The sequence below is a fragment of the Schistocerca serialis genome, chromosome 7 (genome assembly GCF_023864345.2).
Source record: "Schistocerca serialis cubense isolate TAMUIC-IGC-003099 chromosome 7, iqSchSeri2.2, whole genome shotgun sequence".
Taxonomy (NCBI): Eukaryota; Metazoa; Arthropoda; class Insecta; order Orthoptera; family Acrididae; genus Schistocerca; species Schistocerca serialis.
In genome coordinates this window covers 51366233-51384443 of record NC_064644.1, presented here as the reverse complement: position 1 = coordinate 51384443, position 18211 = coordinate 51366233, and the positions used below count along the sequence as shown (strand labels likewise).

The window sequence follows — 18211 nt, the reverse complement described above, 5'->3', positions numbered from 1 at the left end:
CAGACGTTAAAGTAACCTCTGGCGTGCCACAGGGGAGTTTTATGTGACCATTGCTTTTCACAATATATATAAATGACCTAGTATATAGTGTCGGAAGTTCCATGCGGCTTTTCGCGGATGATGCTGTAGTATACAGAGACGTTGCAGCATTAGAAAATTGTAGCGAAATGCAGGAAGATCTGCAGAGGATAGGCACTTGCTGCAGGGAGTGGCAACTGACCCTTAACATAGACAAATGTAATGTATTGCGAATACATCGAAAGAAGGATCCTTTATTGTATGATTATATGATAGCAGAACAAACACTGGTAGCAGTTACTTCTGTAAAATATCTGGGGGTATGCGTGCGGAACGATTTGAAGTGGAATGATCATTTAAAATTAATTGTTGGTAAGGCGGGTACCAGGTTGAGATTCATTGGGACAGTCCTTAGAAAATGTAGTCCATCAACAAAGGAGGTGGATTATATAACACTCGTTCGACGTATACTTGAGTATTGCTCATCAGTGTGGGATCCGTACCAGATCGGTTTGACGGAGGAGACAGAGAAGATCCAAAGAAGAGCGGAGCGTTTCGTCGCTGGGTTATTTGGTAAGCGCGATACCGTTACGGAGATGTTTAGCAAACTCAAGTGGCAGACTCTGCAAGAGAGGCGCTCTGCATCGCGGTGTAGCTTGCTGTCCAGGTTTCGAGAGGGTGCGTTTCTGGATGAGGTATCGAATATATTGTTTCCCCCTACTTATACCTCCCGAGGAGATCACGAAGGTAAAATTAGAGAGATTCAAGCGCGCACGGAGGCTTTCCGGCAGTCGTTCTTCCCACGAACCATACGCGACTGGAACAGAAAAGGGAGGTAATGTCAGTGGCACGTAAAGTGTCCTCCGCCACACACCGTTGGGTGTCTTGCGGAGTATAAATGAAGATGTAGAACCTGTTTTCATTGCTGAAGACCACGGCGTGCCGTTCCATCTTCCAGGCGATCCTCTCGAGCCGTGCACGTCTGTGCTGTGCCGTGAGTGAGGCTAGAGGCTTGCGTGTCTTGAGTCCCACCGCTAAAAACCGGTTCGCAACTGTTCGGCTTGACAGGTCTGCGCTAACAAGCCCTCTTATCTGTGCTGTAGCAGTTCTACTACAGTTAACAATACGATGATGCTGGCGAGCATCTGTGCAAGCTACGACGTCCAGCACCTCATCTACACTCACTCCGTCTTCAGGCCACGAGTGGCCTACCGGGACCATCGGACCGCCGTGTCATCCTCAGTGGCGGATCCTGATAAGAGGGGCGCGGGGTCACCACACCGCTCTCCCAGTCGTTATGAAGGTATTCTTGACCGAAGCCGTTACTATTCGGTCGAGTATCCCTTCAATTGGCATCACGAGGTTGAGTGCACCCCGAAAAATGGCAACAGCACACGGCGGCCCGGATGGTCACCCATCCAAGTGCCGACCACGCCCGACAGCGCTTAACTTCGATGATCTCACGGGAACCGGTGTATCCACTGTGGCAAGGCCGTTGCCAGAACCTCATCTACAGGTGTGCGAATGTTCACGCGACCACTGACACCAGCATCTTTTCAAAACTGACGCAGAACTTCCAACTTGTGTGGCAGTTCTCCGAAAGGAACTTCCTCCCATTCAGAAGGTCACAATCGGACAGCTTTCAAACGCGCTCAGTTGCCTGTTGAGTGCACCCCCATTGTGTGGTTGCCTGCCTGCTGCAGATATCTGTACTACACTGAGCCTTCTGGCTGTGAGCATTGCCGGCCGCGGTGGTCTCGCGGTTAAGGCGCTCAGTCCGGAACCGCGGGACTGCTACGGGCGCAGGTTCGAATCCTGCCTCGGGCATGGATGTGTGTGATGTCCTTAGGTTAGTTAGGTTTAAGTAGTTCTAAGTTCTAGGGGACTGATGACCACAGAAGTTAAGTCCCATAGTGCTCAGAGCCATTTGAACCATTCTGTGAGCATTCCCTATTAATAGCTAGACACAACGGCGCTATGATAGCTATAACACTATGCTATTTGTTGGCGGACGATAAAACAATTATCGGTACATTTACAATCACCCAGGTTGCATACGTCGTTATCGGATGCAAATCGGCTTGGTCTTTCCAAATTTATTAATTATTTTCCGGTAATGTATAATCACATGCCTAATAATAACTACACATCCATGCACACACGCATTCCGTCTATTTACTAGCCATACAGAGGTAGCACTGTTACTACAGCAAAAGATACTGTTCAGTGAGTAAGGGACTATTAATAGACTTTCATAGGTTGTAGTGATATTGGCAGAAAATTAGGTGGAGTAAAATGTAGCGAACTTCCGTGTTAAATAGCACTCCAAAGTAGATACTGCTTATATTTTCTCTCGATATAGGTTATCGAAAGGTATGCTCAAAGAAAAAATCCAGCTGTTTTTCTCATTAACACACTCTACTGTTTCATCATTGTTTAACTTTATATAAAACGCACCACAAAAATAACAAAACTTACAATTGCAGCATCCTTCATAAAAAAGATGGAAACATCTATACGAACTGTCCTACGTCACTAACAAGCTATACTGTAAGGTTTACAACAGAAGTATATTTTGAATTATGTTGTGGACTGGCAAGACAGCCAATCCACTAGGAGGAAGCCGAAAGGCACGCGTTTAAGCTCACGCAGGCTGGCGTGAGGTCTGGAACAGGACAAGGAATTTATAGTAGCAAAGGAAGTACGTAACTACTGGAATACTTAACTTTACTTCGTAATTGGTGAACATCGCTCTTGACGGTACATGTTTTACAGCATCAATAGTAACTGGTAATGGCGCCTTGCTAGGTCGTAGCAAATGACGTAGCTGAAGGCTATCCTAACTATCGTCTCGGCAAATGAGAGCGTAATTTGTCAGTGAACCATAGCTAGCAAAGTCGGCTGTCTAACTGGGCGAGTGCTAGAAAGTCTCTCTAGACCTGCCGTGTGGCGGCGCTCGGTCTGCAATCACTGATAGTGGCGACACGCGGGTCCGACGTATACTAACGGACCGCGGCCGATTTAAAGGCTACCACCTAGCAAGTGTGGTGTCTGGCGGTGACACCACAAATTACATCAGACATCTTATTTAAAATGTGGTGGATGATAGTACGAAGAATAGTTTATGCATTACTCTATGGAATGTGAGTGTATGCTCTGACGGAAAAAAGATCGCAACACCGGAAAATAATTAATGTATAGTGATGAAATTTCGAGACTACGTTTGTCTAGGTAACATGTTTAACAGATTAACACTGCAAGATCACAGGTTAATTTAAGTATGAGATATGCCATTGTAAATGTGAAATTCTAGTGCCATAATAATCAGTGTAATCGCGAGAATGTTGAATAGAAGTGAACGTGCAGGAATTACGTTGTGCAGGTGCCGGATGTCAATTTGTGGGATAGAGTTCCATGCCTACTGCACTTGTTCAATCAATACAGCGACGGTTAATGCCGTTTCTGGATGGAGCTGGCGTTGTCGAAAGTTGATGATGTCCCCTACGTGCTCGAATGGAGACAGATTTGATGACCAAGTAGGCCAAGGCAACATGTAGAGTGTGTTGGGTTACAACAGCGATATGTGGGCGAGCGTTATCCTGTTGGAAAACACCGCCACAAATGTTGTTCATGACTGGCAGCACAACAGGTCGAATCACTAGACTAATGTACAGATCTGCAGTCAGGGTGCGTTGGGTAACCAAGAGACTGCTGGTGATGTCATACAACATCTCACCCCAGACCACAACTCTAGGTGTAGATCCAAAGTGTCCAGAAACGGTGTTTTGCATGACCTCAACTGGCCTCCTTGCAAAAGACACACGGCCATCACTGGCACTGAGGCAGAACCACCTTGCATCAGAAACCACAACACACCTGCAACCTGTCCGCGGCTCGTGGTCTTGCGGTAGCGTTCTCGCTCCCGCGCACGGGGTCCCGGGTTCGATTCCCGGCGGGGTCAGGGATTTTCTCTGCCCCGACTGGGTGTTATGTGTCTTTCATCATCATTTCATTCTCATTCACTAGCAAGTCGCCGTAGTGGCGTTAAAAAAATTGTGGAGCGGCGGCCGAACCGCCCCGCGAGGGGTCTCCCGGCCACCAATGACATACGTTCATTATTATTACTCATTACCTACAACCTGCTCCCCAACGGGCTCTCGTTTGTCTCCGTAGAAGTCGCAGGTGGCCATGGTTTGGGTCAGTGGAATTCAGGCTACAGTTCGTCTGGCTCGGAGTTGTCCTTGAAATAACCGATTTTTGACAATTTCTTCTGTGACTGGTGCTCAAATTGCTGCTGCAGATGCAGTACGTTGTGCCAGAAGAATACTTCCGATCGTACATTCTGGTGACCACCGCTGCCAGCAGTCACGCAAAGTGGTTACATTCCTGCCAAGGCTTGGTGCAATATCGCAGAAAGAACATCCAGCTCCCCGTAGCTCTATTGAACTACTTCGTTCAAACTCGGTGAGGCGCTGGCTAACATCAGGTCACTATGTCCAATCTCAAAGTAACGCTCACGAGCTTTACAGAGTGTATTTAAAGCAAACCTGATTTGCACGCTCACACTGGCGCTGCTGGCGCCGCTCTGCTGCGAGTGGCTTGAAATTGTTAACAGACCCCACCTCTCAGATGTAGAAACACAGATACCAACTTTCGTTTATGTCGCACAACTTCTTGATGATGCAATTTTTTCCGTGAGTGTATTTTAAATGTGGATTGTTGCTTGGAGTTTACTGTGTCATTACAGAGTGAAGCAAAAATTGGATATCCCTAAGAAGCAGCATATTTCCTGTGAAAAATGAGCTGCGGCGTTGTCGAGACACAAAAACACGCCTTTTGGCAGCTTCCCGCGGTGTTTCGTGTTGATAGCCGATGATGTCTGTCTTATGCTCCTCTGATGGTCTGCCCCTTACGAACATAATCTATTAGAGCTGCACCACTTCAGTTCCTACAAGACTCTCATCATCTAGTTTCCCGATGTTGGTCATATCTTCACCTTTTACAGCGCTGGTGAATCCATATGTTTCCAACTGGCTGTTTTGCTCCGTTGACGGGCGATCGTAGCGATGCAAAAAGCACTCGTTCACAGTGAGTACGTGATGAAACAAGGCAACCAGATTAGCCTAAGACAGCAGCTATATTTTCGTTGCTGCTGCGGTTCGCCTGGTATTTTGTACGTGAACTGTCACGGAACTCACGGAACCCAGCGGTTGGCGAACTGCTTCATGGTCAAAATGTCGTGCAAGATGTTGAAAACTGATCCATAGCTAGTTTTCACTTTTTAAGGTACTGCGTGCATTGCGATTCGCCGGTCTTCTTGTGAGTCTCAGTTCTTCACAAAGAGAACGGCTTGCCACGTCGTTCCTCGTACCTGATAGTTTGGCCTCATTGCAAGTGTTTGTCTCACCTAACCACTATGTAGTACGATGGTGCGGTGTTGCTGTACCCTTCCATCTACTCAGTATTGTTTGTCTCAGGGTCACTCTCCGTCAGATGATAAGACGGACTGCTACACGACAGTCCACGATATCAACACTGTGTCATTTTGTTTTGACACTTCTACAAGTAATGTAAAATGTAATTATTATTTTTTTTAAAGCAGGTTGGTTTTCTTCAGCATTCCAATCCACCAAATCATTCCCCACTCTTTGGGCTGCAACATAATCTCCATCCAATACGACGGCCTTGAAACACCTTACTGGGGATGCCTGTATGACCAAGTGGTGCATCACTATTGGTCGAGGTTGCAGCCAGCTTCTTGCTGCATCGATAACCTCTCATCATCCTCGTATTACTTTCGGCGGAGTGCATCCTTCATTGGAACAAACACATGGAACTCGGAAGGTCCGAGATCCGGGCTGTAGAGTGGATGAGGGAGAACAGTCCAATGAAGTTTTGTGACATCATCTCGGGCCCGCAGACTTGTTCAAACTGGTTCAAATGGCTCTGAGCACTATGGGACTTAACTCCTGAGGTCATCAGTCCCCTAGAACTTAGAACTACTTAAACATGCCCGAGGCAGGATTCGAACCTGCGACCGTAGCGGTCGCTCGGCTCCAGACTGTAGCGCCTAGAACCGCGCAGACTTGTAAGAGGCTCTGTGTTATCATGAAGAAGAAGTTTGTTTACATTTTTATGACGACGGACACGTTGAAGTCGTTTATTCAGTTTCCTGGTGGTACCACAATACACTTCCTAGTTAATCGTTGCACCATGAGGGAGGACATCAGACAGAATAACCTCTTCAGAGTCCCAGAAGACTGTCTCCATGATTTTAACAGCTGAGGGTGCGGCTTTGAACATTTTGTTCGGTGGAGAGGAGGTGTGACGTCACTCAATGAATTGCCGTTTGTTTCCACCGTTTGGAAAATATTTTGAGTAGATTTCCCCACCATGTTATAGTTCTGGGTGGAGATTTTTATTTTCCAGATATAGACTGGGAGACTCAAACGTTTACAACGGGTGGCAGGGACAAAGAATCCAGTGAAATATTTTTTTTTTTCAGTGCTTTATCTGAAAACTACCTTGAGCTGTTAAACAGAAAACCGACTCGTGGTGATAACATATTAGACGTTCTGGTGACAAACAGACCCGAACTATTTGAAACAGTTAACGCAGAGCAGGGAATCAGCGATCATAAAGCGGTTATTGCAACGATGATTTCAGACGTAAATAGAAATATTAAAAAAGGTAGGAAGATTTTACTGTTCAGCAAAAGCGACAAAAAGCAGATTTCAGAGTAACTGACGGCTCAACACAAAAGTTTTGTCTCAAGTGCAGATACTGTTGAGGATCAGTGGACAAAGTTCAAAACCGTCGCACAATATGCGTTAGATGAGTATGTGCTAAGCAAGATCGTAAGAAATGGAAAAGAGCCACCGTGGTACAACAACCGAGTTAGAAAACTGCTGCGGAAGCAAACGGAACTTCACAGCAAACATAAATATAGCCAAAGCCTTGCAGACAAACAAAAATTACGCGAAGCGAAGTGTAGTGTGGGGAGGGCTATGCGAGAGGCGTTCAATGAATTCGAAAGTAAAGTTCTGTGTACTGACATGGCAGAAAACCCTAAGAAATTTTGGTCTTATGTCAAAGGTAGGTGGATCAAAACAAAATGTCCAGACACTCTGTGGCCAAAATGGTACTGACAGACTAAAATCCGAAATACTAAATGTCTTTTTCCAAAGCTGTTTCACGAAGGAAGACTGCACTGTAGTCTACTCCTTCTCTAGATTGTCGCACAGATGACAAAATGGTAGATATCGAAATAGACAACAGAGGGATAGAGAAACAATTAAAATCGCTCAAAAGAGGAAAGGCCGCTGGACCTGATGGGATAACAGTTCGATTTTACACAGGGTGCGCGAAGGAACTTGCCTCCCCCCCCCCCCCTTCTTGCAGCGGTGTACCGTAGCGTTCCAAAGGATTGGAAAATGGCACAGGTCATCCCCGTTTTCAAGAAGAGACGTCGAACAGATGTGCAGAACTATAGTCCTATATCTCTAACGTCGATCAGTTGTACAATTTTGGAACACGTATTATGTTCGAGTATAATGACTTTTCTGGTGACTAGAAATCTACTCTGTAGGAATCAGCATGGGTTTCGAAAAAGACGATCGTGTGAAACCCAGCTCGCGCTATTCGTCCACGAGACTCAGAGGGGCATAGACACGCGTTCACAGGTAGATGCCGTGATTCTTGACTTCCGCAAGGCGTTCGATACAGTTCCCCACAGTCGTTTAATGAACAAAATAAGAGCATTGGACTATGAGACCAATTGTGTGATTGGATTGAAGAGTTCCTAGAAAACAGAACGCAGCATGTCATTCTAAATGGAGAGAAATCTTCCGAAGTAAGAGTGATTTCAGGTGTGCCGCAGGGGAGTGTCGTAGGACCGTTTCTATTCACAATATACATAAATGACCCTGTGGATAACATCGGAAGTTCACTGAGGCTTTTTGAGGATGATTCTGTGGTATATTGAGAGGTTGTAACATTGGAAAATTGTACTGAAATGCAGGAGGATCTGCAGCGAATTGACGCATGGTGCAGGGAATGACAATTGAATCGCAATGTAGACAAGTGTAATGTCCTGCGAATACATACAAAGAAAGATCCCGTATCATTTAGCTACAATATAGCAGGTCAGCAACTGGAAACAGTTAATTCCATAAATTATCTGGGAGTACATATTAGGAGTGATTTAAAATGGAATGATCATATAAAGTTGATCGTCGGCAAAGCAGATGCCAGACTGAGATTCACTGGAAGAATCCTGAGGAAATGCAATCCGAAAACAAAGGAAGTAGGTTACAGTACACTTGTTCGCCCACTGCTTGAATACTGATCAGCAGTGTGGGATCCGTACCAGATAGTGTTGATAGAAGAGATTCAACGGGGAGCAGCGTGCTTTGTTACAGGATCATTTAGTAATCGCGAAAGCGTTACGGAGATGATAGATAAACTCCAGTGGAAGACTCTGCAGGAGAGACGCTCCGTAGCTCGGTACGGGCTTTTGTTGAAGTTTCGAGAACATACCTTCACCGACACGCAGTTTTGATTAGACCTCGCAACAGATCATTTACTTCAATTCAAAATTTGCGAAAATCCTATACCTAAACAACGGTAGTGGTTTGAATCTGCGATTCAGACGATTACTCTCGTTTCCTTTCTTCAGTGCTAGTGTGATCTGTGCAACTATCCAGTCTTTAAGTGTAGATTTTTCGTCGAGTGAGTGGATGTAAATGATTGCTAAGCATGAAGCTATTATATTAGCACATTCCGAAACGAACCTATCTGAATAAGAAGACTTGCTTTCGTTAAGTGATTTAAAATGCTTCGCTTCACCGAGGACGTTTACGTCCAAGTGACTCATGTTGGGAGTTATTCTTGATTCGAATTATAGTATATTTACTTTGTCTTCCTTGGTGAAGGTATTTCAGAAAACCGTGTTTAGTAACTGCGCTTCAGTGGGCCTGTCATCGGTAACATTACCACTGTTGCCATGTAGTGAAGGTACTCATTTTATCGTGACATTGGTGTGCTTTTCACAATCTCTTTGGATTTTTTGCACCTTTTGAGACTGAGTTTCGTTGTGAAAACTACTAACAGCACAATACTTTGAAGTTTGCACAAAACTGAACAAGAAGGGCTAATTTTTTCCTAATTAAGGAGCACCAGACATCCCTCTCTTCTAGGTATAAAGAAATATCGACGTGATTAGCAAATGTGACCGCTTCATAGTTGGGCGACCCTCTGACACATTCAGAACTTAACGACTAGACGCAGGGAACCGAACATCGCTGAGCGGTTGCAGTATCATACGCGTACTACAGTGCATCCAGTACAATAGAAATTAATGTCATGACGAGCAGTGAACTGCATATGACGTTTATAGTTCTCTGAAGTGTGCAAGAGTATATAACCTAGTTGTATGTTAACACTAATGTAAGCAGAAATAACTAAAAACTCGCTACAGAAAAAACAAGTATACCGGCAAAGCAGTTACTCCAGGTATTCGGAGATGCTTCCCTATTCACCGTAGGGAGATATCAAGATAGTGTAGTTACCAGCAGAAAACGCCGATTCGAGGAAGGTAATGTATTATGATGGTGGTGGGGAAACCAGCTGCAATCGTATATCCACCCTAAAACTTTTCATTTTTCTCTTCAGAATCTTAATGTAATTATCTTTTTAGTTGTACAGTTTAGGTGAAGTTTTGCTCGGTACCTCAGTGAGTATCATACAACAGATCTAAAATTAAAGGCCCAATTCCCAGTTAGAACTAAGAAGTTTTTATCATTTATACCTACTAACGTCACCGGAAGTGATTCGTGTAAGTGAAGAACGAAGAGTTGCTCCATGGTTCGGAATTCACGTTAAACTGTAAGTTCCTCCAGAACTGGATGCGTTAGTCATTTAGGTGGTCGGAGGAAGATAGTTGCCTACCGAAATGTAGCTTCGAATTACTGTAAATTACATCAAAGGAGAAAATCCTCCAGTTATGTGGCACGTATAGGTACAAGTAATTCGAAAGCTTTGCATAATCATTTCGTCGCGTCAGGAAATCACATTCCAGCAGCGACGGGATTGCTCCCCTTAATAATTATTGCGATCTTAAATAAATTCTCTCCTTTCCTCCCAGTGCTCGATGTTCAGGCCAGTGTGTTGTGGGTGGCTTCCGCCATTGTTCATACACTTTTTGACCGTGAGATGTCGATACAATTCCAATACCATGGAACTGTAAAACAAGAAAGAAAATTAAATTATTTTATTTCATCTCTACAAGGATAAGTTCTACCTTTGATGAAAAATATTCGACGAAAGAGGCAACATGAAGCCAAATCGTTTAGTCATTGAACAATGGCGGCTGAAATCCTGTTAAAATCGTCCTCCTGTGAAGTAGTAAGTTACAGTTTTGATTACTTGAGTATCTTTAAAAATGCTTGCTTTAAATATATCTACTAAATAAAACACCTCTACACACTTCATTAAGTAATTATTCAAAAAATGTTTTTATATGAGCGATACTTACAATAAGCGGTAGTACCCATTGAAGATAGTAAATCAAGTGATACTAATGTTGTCGTAACAGAAGAAGCACAACAATTTTATTTGTTTTAAAAGATAAATGATAAGGATATGCAAATAGCATCTTAGAATGAGGAAAATAATCTCTGCTTTACAATTTGTTGACATTACGTAATTGAGTAGCACGTGGTTAGTTCTCTACACATTAGTCATTTAGGTGATCGGAGGAGAGTGATAGCCCACCACCTGCAGCTAACAAGGAAATAACGAACTACTAAAATATCAGGTGCATTACAGCAGCTACACAGTTTGTGCTATTAAGGTAAATATTTCACTAAAATGTTAAGGCCATAATAACCAAAAATCACACACACACACATATATATATATATATATATATATATATATATATATATATATATATATAAAACTCCGCCTAAGCCGGTCCCAAGCCCGGTTGTAAAAGGAGGAGGGGGAGGAGTAACACCTCGTAAAAAAACCTTGGTTCACCTGGCCCGGGTGATAGTACCTTGTGAGGGTCCCTTGCCAGGGATACGGCGAAGACCTCAACGGTAGTGAAGACGGAGATGAAGATCATCGGTACGGCGGAACTGGCGGAAGAGGCAAGCATTATCAACAAGATAAAGCATATTGAAAAGCCCAGACACGTCTGTGTGGCAACCACCGGTACTCTGGCCAGCGTCTGTTCACCATGTGAGGTGCGGCTGAACACCAAGCTCCAGGAACTAACAATCCCTGGTTCTAACTACCCAGCATTAGCTGGAACTTAATTACAAGCAGTATGATTCGTACAAGTAAAATTAATATTACCCCAGGTGGCCAATCCACTCGCCCTGTGGCGACAACCAAGCTATCGGATTCTGGGGAGCTTGGGCTCGTACGACAGAGAAAGTCGGAGTTCTCTAGTAAACGTCCACGAAAGTCCCATACATTTATTGGCACTTTTAACATTCAGACACTAATTCAGACAGGCAAACTTCATAATCTTACAACAGAACTCAACAAACAGAAAATTCAAATCCTTGCTCTCCAAGAGACCAGATTCACTGATTCAGAAACAATAGACTACAACAATTACCGTATCTTTAAAAGTAAAACAGACAAGAAAATTGGCAAAGGAGCTGCAATATTTGGCATGGCTTTTATTGTAAATAAGGACACCCTTGACTCTGTTATAGACATGAATCAAATCAGTAACAGACTAATGACCATGCGAATCAAGCACACCAACAAAATATATACATTTATTAATGTTCATGCACCTACCAACATTGCCAACAAAAAAGAACCGGAGAAGACAGAAAATTTTTGGGAAAAACTCGAAACTGAAATGTCCAAAATTCCAAAGGAGGATGTAAAAATTCTTCTAGGGGATTTCAACGCGCAAATTGGCAAAGAGAGGAAATATAAAAAAACAGTCGGTAATTACCCTGCACACAAATTCACAAACAAGAACGGCATGAGACTCATCGAGTTATGCCAGCAAAACAACCTAAAAATCGTGACAACATCACTTCGAAAAGACCCCAAGAAACAAAAAACATGGAGATCACCAAACCTTCAGCTTGGTGAATTTCAAATAGACCATGTTGCGATCTCCTATGACTTCCAGAAAGAAATACACGACGTTCAAGTCCGCAGAGTGGCAAATATAGATTCTGACCACTACCTTACCAGAGTTAAAATTAAATTCACTCCAAAAAGGAAACGCCAAAGGAAATCACCACTAATTCCCAAATTTGACTTGAAAAATATCAAGGAATCAGAAATTACAGAAGCATGGGATAAACAACCAACAAACAACTGGAAAGATTTCCGAACGAAAATTATACAGAAAGCAAGAGATTTGATTCCGTTAAAGAAAATATCCAAGCATCCATGGTGGAATTCGAATTGTGATAAGGCATTAGAAGAGAGACAACAAGCCTTTTTAAATTACAATTGTGACAAATCAGAAACCACACAACAAACATTTTTCAAAGTGAGAAAACAAACAGCTAAAATACTTAGACAAACTAAAAGAAAATACCTTAATGAACAGCTAAACACAATTGAAGAAAACTTTAAGAACCACAACACTCAAGATTTTTATAAAATATTCGCAAATCAAATCAAAGGATACACTCCACAAAATCTCTGCTTCCGGAAACAGAATGGAAAATTGGCACTAACTAACAAAGAAAATTGCCAAGAACTAGCTAAATATTTCTCACAACTCCTAAATTGCCCACAACCAAGTACAAGATTCCCCAGATTACAACCAGAACACACGAATGAGACTTCACTACCACCATCTCAAGAAGAAATTTATAGTCACATTAGAAAACTCAAAAATAATAAATCATCGGGAGAAGATGGAATTGTAGCTGAACTACTGAAAAACCTTGGTCCAAATTCGTTAAAAGAGATCACTAGCATCATCAAAGAAATTTGGCAGACAGAAAATATCCCAGAGGAGTGGAAGTGTGCACTAATTCACCCATTGCACAAAAAGGGAGCGAGATCAGACGTAAACAACTACAGAGGCATTTCACTTTTACCAGTTACCTACAAAATTCTATCTGCATGTCTCCTAAAGAGGGCACAAGAACAACTAGAACATACAATTTCAGACTACCAAGCAGGCTTTCGTCCTAATAGATCATGCCCGGAACAGATATTCAACCTTAAAACTATTTTAAAGATTAAAGCAATCAGGTCAAAAGCAATAATCTGCACATTCGTTGATTTCAAAAAGGCATACGATTCCATAGACAGACAGTCTCTATGTCACATTCTCGAAGAACGAGGCCTAGACACTAAAACCCGAAAACTAATTGAACAAACACTAACAGAAACCAAATCAAAAATTAAATTCAGAGAGGAAATTTCGGAACCATTCTCAATTAAAACAGGAGTAAGACAAGGAGATGGGATCTCACCACTATTATTCAATATAGTTTTGGACAAAGTTATGAAAGAGTGGGAAGTAACACTAAGGAAACAAAGCTTTTGGAAGCCAATTGAACTAGGAAGAGGTAAAGGAAAATTGAACATCCCTTATTTAGCGTTTGCAGATGACTTGGCAATTATAACTGACAGTGAAGAAACAGCAGTAAAACAAATTGAGACACTTAAAGAATGTGCTGAGAAGGTTGGCCTGCAAATCTCCTTTGAGAAGACAGAATTCATCTGCTCAAAATTAGATATTTCGAAACTAAAAACAAAGTATGGTGAAATAACTAGAGTCAAGCACTTTAAGTATCTCGGTGAAGTTATTGAACCAACAGGACTTGAGAAAATAGCACAAAAAAACCGATTACAGAAAATCAAGAAAGTATTCGGACTTATTCAAAATATATATAATAAGAAATGTCTATCAAAAGGCACTAAAATCAGACACTACAACACAGTCATCAAACCAACAGTCACATATGCAAGTGAAACACTCTCCCTGAATAGAAAATTAGATTTACACGAAATTAAGAAAGTAGAGAGAAAAATTATTAGAAAAATCCTAGGACCACGATACACACAAGATGGATACAGGCTGCAGACTACCGAGACAACCGAAAAAATATCAAACATCGAGGCAGATATCAGGAAGAGGCGGATGAAGTTTTATGGACATATAGACAGATTACCTGGAAACAGGTTAACTAAACGTCTATTGGACTATATGACATCACTTAAGGCAACAATACCCTGGGTAACTGAAGTTAAGAAGGATTTGAAAAAGGCAAAAATTGACATAACAAACACATCAGACCGGGATACATTCAGAAGAAAAATCGACAAGTGGAAGTTTACTCCAGAGACGGAATCTAAACCTTTCCGACCAAAGTGGACCGAAGAAAGGAAGAAGGCCTTTGGGGAGGCAATGAAGAAATACTGGAGAAATAAGAAGAACATTAAGAAATGTTAATCACCTGCTTATCGTTCTCCCATGGGGACATTCGCTAATAATAATATATATATATATATATATATATATATATATATATATATATACAGGGTGTTTCAAAAATGACCGGTATATTTGAAACGGCAATAAAAACTAAACGAGCAGCGATAGAAATACACCGTTTGTTGCAATATGCTTGGGACAACAGTACATTTTCAGGCAGACAAACTTTCGAAATTACAGTAGTTACAATTTTCAACAACAGATGGCGCTGCGGTCTGGGAAACTCTATAGTACTATATTTTCCACATATCCACCATGTGTAGCAATAATATGGCGTAGTCTCTGAATGAAATTACCCGAAACCTTTGACAACGTGTCTGGCGGAATGGCTTCACATGCAGATGAGATGTACTGCTTCAGCTGTTCAATTGTTTCTGGATTCTGGCGGTACACCTGGTCTTTCAAGTGTCCCCACAGAAAGAAGTCACAGGGGTTCATGTCTGGCGAATAGGGAGGCCAATCCATGCCGCCTCCTGTATGTTTCGGATAGCCCAAAGCAATCACACGATCATCGAAATAATCATTCAGGAAATTAAAGACGTCGGCCGTGCGATGTGGCCGGGCACCATCTTGCATAAACCACGAGGTGTTCGCAGTGTCTTCTAAGGCAGTTTGTACCGCCACAAATTCACGAAGAATGTCCAGATAGCATGATGCAGTAATCGTTTCGGATCTGAAAAATGGGCCAATGATTCCTTTGGAAGAAATGGCGGCCCAGACCAGTACTTTTTGAGGATGCAGGGACGATGGGACTGCAACATGGGGCTTTTCGGTTCCCCATATGCGCCAGTTCTGTTTATTGACGAAGCCGTCCAGGTAAAAATAAGCTTCGTCAGTAAACCAAATGCTGCCCACATGCATATCGCCGTCATCAATCCTGTGCACTATATCGTTAGCGAATGTCTCTCGTCCAGCAATGGTAGCGGCGCTGAGGGGTTGCCGCGTTTGAATTTTGTATGGATAGAGGTGTAAACTCTGGCGCATGAGACGATACGTGGACGTTGGCGTCATTTGGACCGCAGCTGCAACACAGCGAACAGAAACCCGAGGCCGCTGTTGGATCACCTGCTGCACTAGCTGCGCGTTGCCCTCTGTGGTTGCCGTACGCGGTCGCCCTACCTCTCCAGCACCTTCATTCGTCACGTTCCCAGTCCGTTGAAATTTTTCAAACAGATCCTTTATTGTATCGCTTTTCGGTCCTTTGGTTACATTAAACCTCCGCTGAAAACTTCGTCTTGTTGCAACAACACTGTGTTCTAGGCGGTGGAAATCCAACACCAGAAAAATCCTCTGTTCTAAGGAATAAACCATGTTGTCTACAGCACACTTGCACGTTGTGAACAGCACACGCTTACAGCAGAAAGATGACGTACAGAATGGCGCACACACAGACTGCGTTGTCTTCTATATCTTTCACATCACTTGCAGCGCCATCTGTTGTTGAAAATTGTAACTACTGTAATTTCGAAAGTTTGTCCGCCTGGAAATGTACTGTTTATATATTAAGATGTTATGTGGATATGTGTCTGGAAACGGTTAATTTCCATGTTAGAGCTCATTTTTGTTTCGTCGTCCACCTACGCCCAATGGAGCACGTTATCATGATTTCATACGGGATACTCTACCTGCGCTGCTAGAACATGTGCCTTTACAAGTACGACACAACATGTCGTTCATGCACGATGGAGCTCCTAAACATTTCAGTCGAAGTGTTCGTACGCTTCTCAACAACAGATTTGGTGACCGATGGATTGGTGAAGGCATACCAATTCCATGGCCTCCACGCTCTCCTGACCTCAACCCTCTTGACTTTCATTTATGGGGGCATTTGAAAGTTCTTGTCTACGCAACCCCGGTACCATATGTAGAGACTCTTCGTGTGCTCGTATTGTGGACGGCTGTGATACAATGCGCCGTTCTCCAGGGCTGCATCAGCGCATCAGGGATTCCATGCGACGGAGGGTGGATGCATGTATCCTCGCTAACGTAGGACATTTTGAACATTTCCTGTAACAAGGTGTTTGAAGTCACGCTGGTACGTTCTGTTGCTGTGTGTTTCCATTCCATGATTAATGTGATTTGAACAGAAGTAATAAAATGAGCTTTAACATGGAAAGTAAGCGTTTCCGGACACACGTCCACATAACATATTTTCTTTCTTTGTGTGTGAGGAATGTTTGGCCGTACCTTTCTGTAACACCATATATATATATATATATATATATATATATATATATATATATATATATATATATATACTGCTCCCTAAAAGTAAGGTTTTTCCAAATTTGAGAAACTGTTCCAAGTTATAACACGATCGTGTACTTAGGAATAAATTTATATTCAAACTGTTTGCTCAAAGCAGAATCACTTTCAAAACATATTTATCTGAAATCAAGTAAGGACAAAAAGTGAGTTTCAACCTCAGGATGAATATTTATCAAGATAGTTAAAAAGTTCAATATGGAAACGAGTTCGGTTTCTTCAGAGGTTTACTAGCGGATTTTCATCTAAGCCTCGGGCAGGGAAAACTATTTATGGTTTTCCCTGTAACGAATACAAGAATGGTAATCAATGATGCTAGAAACATAAGTGTCCTTTGGGAGACTATGTTCACGATTTATTCTCAGTCATGTACCCGAACACTTTTGTAAATGCATCCCTCATCCCAACATGTTAGCACACAGCTGCTCGATTGACCGATGGAAAGTGGGATATATATTTCATTAGCAAGCGAATGAAAAATTAATGCCACGATATAAGCGCTTTTAAGTGGCGACGTGACTTCGACCACGAAACAAGGATTTTGTGTCGCCGGTGATCCAGCAGCTCTCCCGATCGGCATAGCGCTTCGACGTTCTGCGGAAACAAGGATATCTACCACTGTGACGGATACAGTCTTTGTTCACTGCCACTTGTCAGTTCTGGCGCCTTAAATGAGAGAACGAAAACTGTCCATACAAGAGCTAGAAAGCGAAACTATGACTGTTCGACCATATTTATATTCCTTTTACCACGTTTTCGCCTTCAAAGGTCATCGTTTGGTACTCAGAGTAGAATTGTCGATGTCAAAAATGACAGCATTCCGGTGAATAAATTTACAAATGAGGGATGCATTAAATGTCTCCGTGGAAGAACTGCAATAGGCACAGAAAACCCTTCTTGTTCATTCCGTGGCGCATCATCTAATTTTCGATTCTATATCAATAGATGAGCCCCAACCCATTGCCTGCAGACAGACAATGTATAACATACTATATGCAGCAGTGTCTGAAGACCAGTGTTAATCATCGACGTGCTACTAAGGAAAAAATATGAATTTTCTTATTAAATTACCAAATGAGCAGCAAAAAGTCGCAAGATCATGTTTTCTTTATTTACTTTTGCAAATCGATTTCAACTGATTAACAGCCATCACCGGTGCTTTCTACGTGTATGTTCCCTGAGTAATAACATTGTCATAAACAGACGTCAAACATCAAACATTAACCCAAAACAGTGTTATTTTGCAAATCGATTTCAACTGATTAACAGCCATCATCGGTCTTTCAACATGTATGTTCCCTGAGTAATAACACTGTCTTAAACAGACGTCAAACATCAAACATTAACCCAAAACAGTGTTACTTTGCAAATCGATTTCGACTGATTAACAACCATCATCGGTGCTTTCAACATGTATGTTCCCTGAGTAAT

At 42.4% G+C, this 18211-nt stretch overlaps 1 pseudogene; it reads right to left on the bottom strand.

Moving 5' to 3' along the window:
• Positions 1 to 1400: 1400 nt before the first annotated feature.
• On the bottom strand, positions 1401 to 1518 carry LOC126413347 (5S ribosomal RNA; annotated as a pseudogene).
• Positions 1519 to 18211: the final 16693 nt, after the last annotated feature.